This window comes from Petaurus breviceps, unplaced genomic scaffold (assembly GCF_028583685.1).
Source record: "Petaurus breviceps papuanus isolate PSGF00001 unplaced genomic scaffold, PetGlider_PUasm1.0 355, whole genome shotgun sequence".
Classification (NCBI taxonomy): domain Eukaryota; kingdom Metazoa; phylum Chordata; class Mammalia; order Diprotodontia; family Petauridae; genus Petaurus; species Petaurus breviceps.
In genome coordinates, this window is record NW_027186289.1 from 340,525 (window position 1) to 349,342 (window position 8,818).

Genomic DNA, 8,818 nt, shown 5'->3' on the forward strand with positions numbered 1-8,818 from the left:
CCCTGGATCATCCCAGCACAGAGCCCCGGACCTCCAAGGGAACCTGAGGACTTTCAGCCCCGCTCCCACCCTGGTTCTCAGCCTCATCAGTCTTGGATTCTGAACCTGGCTTGTTTAGGGGGGTTGGGGGTCTTCACTGCCTCCTATGAGTGAGCAAAGACAAGAAAGGGACTGGGGCTGCTGCCCCTCAGGCCCCCAGCTCACCCTTGACCTCTCTCTACAACAGAAGGCAAAGGTCGGCAGCCCTGACCTGGGCCCAACTCAGTTTGCAGTTATGGGCCTCGGATTTCCTCCTCTGTAGAATGGGAAGATCAGGATTGCTGCTTGTTCCTTTCCAAGTCTTGATGTTGTGGGTCCCGTTAGTCCTTAGAACTCTGCCTCCCCCCAATAATGACTGGTGCCCCAAGCACAATGTTATAAATGCTTGTGGAATGAAGGCATGAAAAGCAGAAAGAGAGATGGTGCCAGGAGCCCTGGACTGACACCGGGCGGTTTGAGAGGAGGTTCCCTTGGAGGTCCAGGGCTCTGTGCTGGGATGACCCAGGGGGCAGGAGGCATGGAGGTCTGGGGTTCTGTGCTGGGATGACCAAAGGGGCAGGGGGCTCTGTGCTGGGATGACCCAGGGGGCAGAGGGCATGGAGGTCTGGGGCTCTGTGCTGGGATGACCCAGGGGGCAGGGAGCATGTAGGTCTGGGGTCCTGTGCTGGGATGACCTAGGGGGCAGGGGGCATGGACATAGCTGGGCGTGGGGTTTGGGGAGGGGATCAGTGGATCATGGCACAGAAGGGCCGGTCCCTTTTCCCTCTCACGGTGGGCCTGTCTTTCTAACTCTTCCTTTGGGATTCCCCTGGGAGTGGCCTCCTCTCTGTGGTCCTGCCTGCCCTGGCCCTGGCCAGCCCCAGTGGGGAGAAGAGAAGAAGGCCCAGGGTCTGTGGCCAGGAAGGAAAGGGGCCCAGGACAGTAGCCCTGCCCCACCCAGATGGGAGCCAGCTCAAAATTGAAACCCAAGGACCCCCAGGTTGGAAGGCATCCCAGCTTTCCTACAGTCCCTTCTGTCCAGGGGAAGACACAAGTGGCCTTCAGAGTAATCCTTACAGGTGGATATCTTGCCCTCCCTGAAAGGTCTCCAGGCATGGGGAGCTCATGACGCACAGAGGCAGCCCACCCCACTGGAAGCACCCTGAAATCCCGAGCAGCCCCAGTACCGAATCTGGGCTCATTTGAGCTGAATGCTACTGAGCCCAAAGCAGCCCTGTAACTTCTGCCCAGAATTTTCCCTCCCACCAGGGTCCAACAGAGCAAACCACCAAACTGCCAAGTCCCTGGAGACACATGCATCTGCAGCCCCTCACCCTCCTCCTCACAGGGACCTCCCCAACCTGCCTGCCCTCCTCTGGATGCTTTCAGCTGCCCCCTTCTCTGACTGAGGCACCCAGTCAGCCAGCAGCCAGCCAGCATTCAGGAAGCGCCCACTACCTTCCAGGTACAGATGTGAGCCCCTCTGGAGTCTGACAGGGGCCGAATACAGGGGGGCCTATCTCCTCTCCGGGAATTCCCTTCCTAGCCTTGCTGGAACCAGTCATCTCTACTCCAGCCTGCATCACCTGGGGTCTGGAGGCATCTCCCACAACCTTGACCTGTGCAGTCACTTTTCGGAGCCCAAAGGCAGGTCTTGGGGCTTGTGGGAGGGTCCTCTGAGGCCACCGAATCCAATGCCCCCATCTTTCAGACAAGAGAACCAAGGCACAGAAATGTGATGTAAGGGCCTGAGACAGACCTGGAAGCTGGGTCTTCTGGACTCCCCATCAAGTGCTTTGCATGATATAATGACGTTTCACCTGCTCCCAGACAGTGACATTTCTTTGAGGGACAGTGAGACAGGAAGACCAGTCCCCAAAGCTGGGGGGGCACTGAAGGCCTCTGGCTAGAGGAGGAGGTTTTTAAACAACAGAAAGAGAATGGGCCAGAAGGAGTTCTGTTTCCTTGGCCATGAGGGCCCCCTGCTGGGGCCAGGGCAGAAGAGACGTTCCCTTACCCTGGATGTTTCTTCTCCCCAAAGCCTGGCAGTCCCACCAACTCACCCACCCAGCGTCCTGGTTCTCTTGCTAAGGGGACGCCACTCCCCTCCTTCCCAGGAAGGCCCTGAATGTTCCCCCTGGGCTTACCCTCGGAATGGGCACCCCCTCTCGAAGGGCACCTTCTCCCAACATCTCATTGCCCTCCCCAGCTCTGTCCCTGCCTTGAAGTCCTTTGGGAGCTGGAAGGTGTCAGCATGTCCCAGCAGACCCAGGCCTGAGTCTTCTGTCTGAAGACCCCTGGGGGCAATTAGTGGGAACCTCCCAGGCCCTTCCACCACAGGATGGGCAGGTCAGTCTAGCATGAACCCAAGTGAGAAGACTCAGGAACCAGGCCAGGGTGAAGTGTCCGCAGAAGAGGAGGCTTGTGGCCAGCCCTGCTGGCCCCTGAGTGGCGAAGGGACCCACAGGCCTCCTCCCCGCAGGTCAGTGGCCTGCCCTCGGCCTCTCTGTCCTGGTGCCCGCCCTGCCATCCTTAGCCTTGATGCTCCAGCACCTGTGGTGCAGCAACTAATGAACACTTTAAGGTTTGCAGGCAGGTACCATTAATATAACCATTTTACAGTGGGATAAACTGAGGCAGGCAGAGGTTAAGTGACTTGCCCAAGGTCACGCAGCTTCTGCGTGTCTGAGGATAGATTTGAACTCATGTCTTTGGACTCCAGGCCAAGCACTCTGCCCACTGCTGCCTCAAATATCGATTTAAGCCTGGACGGTAGCAAGTCCCAAGCTCCCGATTTTACAAAAGAGGAAATTTAGGCACCCATGTACAGAAGAAAAATTCAGTGCAAATCTGCCCAAGACAAACGTATTAATCAAATGATTTTAATGCACACCAAGAATCAGAAACCAGTGCTAAAACTACTTGGGCAGGATCCCCAAGCTAGACAGTGTCTACAACAAACTTGAGGCAGGTGCCCGGAACTTTCCATGATCCCAGGAGGTGCTGCTCATTCCCTGGCCCTCGGGAGCCTGGGCCAGCCACCCCCGCCCTCTGGCTCAGTCGCCCAGCACCGGGGCCTCCACAGAGGCCCATCCTAACGTCCGGCTCCCAGCACTTCCCTGACCGTCCATTCCTGGATGACCTCACACTCTCAGACCAAGCTTAGACGTTTTAAGTGCATTCCTGAGGCCATCCGGGACCCTCTGGCTCTGGGAGCACCGGGCCACGAGCCTGGGGGCCGGCAGGACTCCTCCACCTTGGATTGAGAGAGCCAATGACTCCAAGGACACTGACCATTGTGACTGCGGCACCGACAAGACCCCCAGTGATCAGGGGTGGCTGTTGGGAGGAGGAAGGCTGCCTGGCTCCCTTCGCTGCCCTGCCTCCAGAGCTCTGTCCTCTCCCTTCTGGGCCAGAGCAAACTCGTCGGATCCAAGCTCTGAGACACATCGAAGGCTGCCAGGGGGCTGGGCATGACCAAGAGGGAGACTGGGGCACAGTCCTGAGAAGGAAACAAGGCCCTCAGGGAGGAGGAGACCCGCCCTGAGCCTCTTCTCAGATGAGGAGGCTAAAGAGACCAGCCCTGTTCCATTCCAAGCTGAGACCACCTCCCACCCACATCCAGCTCGGCCCCTCTCTCTTGAGGGCCCTGTGGCCCCAGTGGCTTCCCAGGGGCAGGGACAAGCAGCACCAGGGGGTCTCACGGATCCCACCAGCCACCTGGCCCTGGTAGAAGCAGCGCTGGCGTCTAGCACAATCAGCACTCACACTTGCTATGGATGTCTGGACCCAGCTCCCTGGCCAGGGCACGGGCTGGGGCTCCTGGATGCCTTCTTTCTCTGGGCAGTACCAGTAAGGCAGCAGGGCCCTGGCACCAGAATGCCCCAGGCTTCCCCTCAGGAGCTCTGGGTCCAAGGAAAGTAGAGACAGACTGTTTAGGGCTCAGAGTGACAGGGAACTCCAGCCCTCCTCTGGCCCAGGGTGGGGAGGGAAGAAGTTACAAGTTTTTATCAAGTGCTGAGGACTGGCCAGGTTAGCTGGGCTAGGTGACTGAAAATAGGATCTCATTGGAACCTGGCATTGTTATCACACCCATTCTACAGCTGAGAAAACTGAGGTAAGCAGAGGTGGCCTTGCCCAGGGTCACTCAGCTAGGAAATGAACCTATTGGGTCGGTTCTTCCTGACTCCAGGTTCAGGCCCTTTGTGCCCTGGCTACCAGCTGCCCCACCTGAGCTTGGGGGATACTGGAGGGGGTTCAACCCCCTGAGCTCAGGTCCTGTGGCCCAGCCCCCTGGCCCATTACCCCGTCCCCCTCTCCCTATCCTGGGGGACAGGTGGGGCCTGGCCACGCCCCTTGCCTTTCCCCCTCCTGGAACCTCTGTGGCTTCTCTGCCCAAGAGCACCCAAGGGGGCAGAGACCATGGTCCTGAGGGGCTATATCAGGAAGGAGCTCGCGGGGGAGGGGGACAAACTTTGAGTGCCAGTCACTGCTGGATATGCCCACCATGGGAGGAGGTAGGGCACTGGGGTCTAACCAGGTGGTCTTAGTACCTTGTCTCTGAAACTGTACGGGTCTGAGACACCTCCACCCCCAGGCTCTGCCATTGCCAAACGGTATGAGGCTCCCCAAATGGACATGGCATAGGGAGTCTAAGACCCCCGCTCAACACTGAAGGACATGACATTGTAGGCTGTTTGAGCTCCTCTCATCAATGGTCATGGTCCTAGGGGTATCTACCCCACCATGGACCTGGGGGGTGTCTGGCTACCCCCCAATATTGATGCTCACAGTGCTAGAGGTGTCTGGCTCCCCATAGTCATGCTCCTGGAGGGTATCTGGGTCCCCCCAATGGTCACGGTGCTGGGGATGTCTGGCCCACATGGTCATGGTGCTGGGGGTGTCTGGCCCCCAGTGGTGATGCTCCTGGGGGGTGTCTGGGCCCCCGTGGCCACAGTACTGAGAGTGTCTGGACCCCATAGTCATGGTGCTGCGGGGGTCAGACCTCCCATGGTAATGCCCCTAGGGGTGTCTGGCCCCCCCATCCTCATGCACAGGGGGTGTCTGGTCCCCCATGGTCATGGTGCTGGGCGTGTCTGGCCCTCCATGATCATGCTCCTGGGGGATGTCTGGCCCCCCATGGTCATGCCCCTAGGGGTGTCTGGCCCCCCATCCTCATGCACAGGGGGTGTCTGGTCCATAAATTCATGGTTCTGGGGGGTGTCTGGCCCCCCATGATCATGCTGCTGGGGGATGTCTGGCCCCCCATGGTTATGGTGCTGGGCTTGTCTGGCCCCCTATGATCATGCTGCTGGGGGATGTCTGGCCCCCCCATGGTCACGGTGCTGGGCGTGTCTGGCCCCCCCCCATGGTCATGCCCCTAGGCGTGTCTGGCCCCCCAGGGGCTGCCCTGGATCTTCTCCCCCTCCTCACCAGGGCTCTGTCAGCCCAGGGCTTGGGTCGCCTTGTTCCCAGGTCGCTCCTGCTGCACTTTGGGGATCCTGAGGCCCCCTGGGGTGCCCCGCCTCCCCAGCTCCTGCTGTCTGGGTGGCCGCAGCCCCGGGGTCTCCATTCACCTCCCCTCACCCCTTGCACTGTCCCTTCTGCTCCCAGGCCCTGGCTCTGAAGGGTAGGAAGCGGCCTGAGGCCCTGGGCCCCCTGGGGCTCAGCACCCCCCCCTCCCCCGCACCCTGGCAGCGCCTCAGCCTCAGGGCACGCAGGTGGGCCCCCCCTGCCCACAGGAAGCCACCAGTAGGAGGCCCAGAAGAGGAGCCTGAGGCCCAGGAGGCCCCAGTGCAGCTCCTAGCCCTGCCCCTGGCAGGGTCACGTGGGGAGGCAGAGCCAATGGCCGCGCTGCTCCCACTCTGAGTGTGGGACCTGCTCTGGCTCCCACGTGCTCCCTGCCTGCCCGGCTCCGCAGCATGCGTTCGTGGCTGCCCGCCCTGCTCTGCCTCGGTGAGTCCCGGCCCCAGCCTCTGTGCTCTCCCCCATTTGGCAGCTGTGCAAACTGAGGCCCGTGGAGGCGGTGACCAGCCCGGGGATTCCTCCCCACCCCCACCCCCCCGCCCCGGGACACAAGGCAGCCGGCCCTCTTCCCTGGGGAGCGCCTCTCACCAGCACCTCTTTGGCAGGGCTGTGCCTGGGCCAGAAGACCAAGACGCAGAATGGTGAGTGGCGGGGCTCCCCGGCTCAGCTGGGGGCCGCGGGATGGGGGCCCCCTCGGCTGCTGGGGGCCGCGGGGTGGGGGCCTCGGGATGGGGGCCCCCTCGGCTGCTGGGGGCCGCGGGGTGGGGGCTCCCCGGCTCAGCTGGGGGCCGCGGGGGTGGGGTCCCACCTCGGCTGCTGGGGGCCGCGGGGTGGGAGCTCCCCGGCTCAGCTGGGGGCCGCGGGGTGGGGGCTCCCGGGCTCAGCTGGGGGCCGCGGGGTGGGGGCCCCCTCGGCTGCTGGGGGCCGCGGGGTGGGGGCCCCCTCGGCTGCTGGGGTCGCTTGGGGCCGCAGGCTCTGCTTCCCTTGCAGTGACCCTCCCCAGCCCCCAGATCATCCTGGAGAAGGGCTCCGTGATCATGGTGGGGAAGCCCTTGTCCATCCGCTGCCGGGGCCCGGCCGAAGCCCAGCTCTTCTTCCTGCAGAAGGAGAAGGCCGAGGACTACGTGGACAGCCAGCAGCCCGTCTGGAACGAGGTGCGCTTCTCCTTCCACCAGATGAAGGACACCATGGCCGGCGTCTACAGCTGCGTCTACCTGGCCGGCTCCCGCCTGTCCCCGCCCAGCGAGAGCATCAACCTGGCTGTGGCCGGTAAGGGGGACCCGACCGGCCACCCGGGGCCAGGGGCTTCTGTGCCTGTGCTGACACGGTGTGGGCATGGAGCAAGAGCGCTGGGGGTGGTGCCCGGCTTTGTGCGGACCCAGAGCAAGGGGGGTGGACGCGGCACCTGGCACAGGGCTGGCAAGAGAGGCGGGCGTGCTGCCCAACTTGGTGCGGGCACGGAGCAAGGGGGTGGGCGCAGTGCCTGGCACGGGACTGGCAAGAGAGGCAGGCATGCTGCCCAGCTTGGCGAGGGCACAGAGCAAGGGCGGTGGGCGCGGTGCCCAGCACGGGGCTGGCACACGGTCAAGGCTTCTGGGCTGCCGCTCCTCTCCTCTTGATCTTCCTGCCCCTTGGGGCTGCTCTTCTTCCCCTCCCTCTCCTCATCTTTCCCCTTCTTTCTCTTCCTCCTCCTTCCTTTTCTTCTCGCTTCTTCCTCTTCCTTCTTCTCTCCTTCCTCTTTCTCTTCCCCCTTCCTCCCTTCATTCTCCCAGATGGACTCCCAGCTTAGGGACCTCAGGGGTCACAGGGACCTTCTGCCCCCGAGCTTCTAGCTCAGCCCCAGGGAGCTTCGTGCCTCTGACTCCTGAGGCCTCCTTCTCCCACAGGCGTGCTCCCCAAACCTTACCTCTCCGTGTCACCGGGCACCACTGTAGCCCCAGGTAAGGCTCTGTCGTTTAAGTGCTGGTCAGACCAGAAGTTTGATCGGCTGATCGTGTACCAGGACCGAGGCTTCATCCCGCCCATGTACAGGCTTGCCCCAGACTCGGAGATAGAGCTCAGGTTCCCCAAGGTCAGCGCCAAGCACGAGGGCATCTACTCCTGTATAGGCTTTGCCAGCGGCGAGCCCCTCATGTGGTCAATGCCCAGTGACCCCGTGGTGCTCACAGGTGGGTGCCCGACCTGCCCCTTCTCTCTGCCCGGCTTGGGGCTTGTGGGCTGGAAGGGTCACAGACTAGAGCCAAGGGACAGATGAAAAAGCCAAAGCCCGAGAGATGAAGGTCCTTGGCCAGGGCCAGGATCTAGGCCTCCCTGGCTGCCTGGCTACTGCCAAGGTCCAGGGGCTCAGGGGCGGGGTGAGCTGAGGGCAGCTCAGGGTTGAGAACAGGAAGGGTCAGTCCCAAGAGGAGAGTTGGGAGGCTGATCAGGCAGAAGGGGGTCTAGTCAGTAAAGGCCCCTGTCCCTCAGTTTCCCAATCCCAGGATCACACTATGGACATTGGCCTCCTCATCATCCCGCTGGCCCTGGGCAGTCTGCTGTCCTGGACATGGACCGGCTGAAAGGCATCCAGAGAAGGAGGCACAAGATCCCTTGGCCAAGCCCGGAACATCCTAGCCTCGGACACAAGCACAAACAATAAACCGCCCATCCAATGTCACAGCTGCCTCTCTGTCATGGGGGGGGTGGGGGGGGCGGGGTGCCGGAGAAGGGGCTTCCCTAGGAGGGAGGAGGGGGAGAGAGTAGGCCCTGGGGCTTCGCTCCTTCAGGTGCCCATGCTGCTCTAGGACAATCTGGGTGGCGTGCACATGTCTGTCTCTGCCAGAGTCAATGCTGAGGATGGGGAATGGCGCGTCAGCCAAGGGCAGGGCTCACTGGATCAGCACAAGGAATACCCAGAAACAAATAGAGAAGGTAGAGACTCTTCAATGGCCCTCCCAAGAAGTACCCAGAGACTCCACAATGACATCCAGGAAAGTCAGAGAGCCCCACCAATGACTTAGCCTAGGGAGCCCAGAGGCCTGACAATGATATCCAATGGCCAACCATCTAAGGGCTGGAGACCCCTCAAACCCCCAGCTAGGAATGGGCTAACTTCCTCACTTAGGCATGACTTCAGGTCTGTACTCCCCTGTGCTTTCCCCTGCCTGGTAGGGGCCAGCCCTCTGGGGCCTCACAGGGCTCAGCATCTCCCCAGCTAGGACCTTCATCAAGGGAGGGCCAGGAACGACCATGGCTTGCCCCTGTGTCCGGCTGCCTGTGATCTGCTGGACTCATA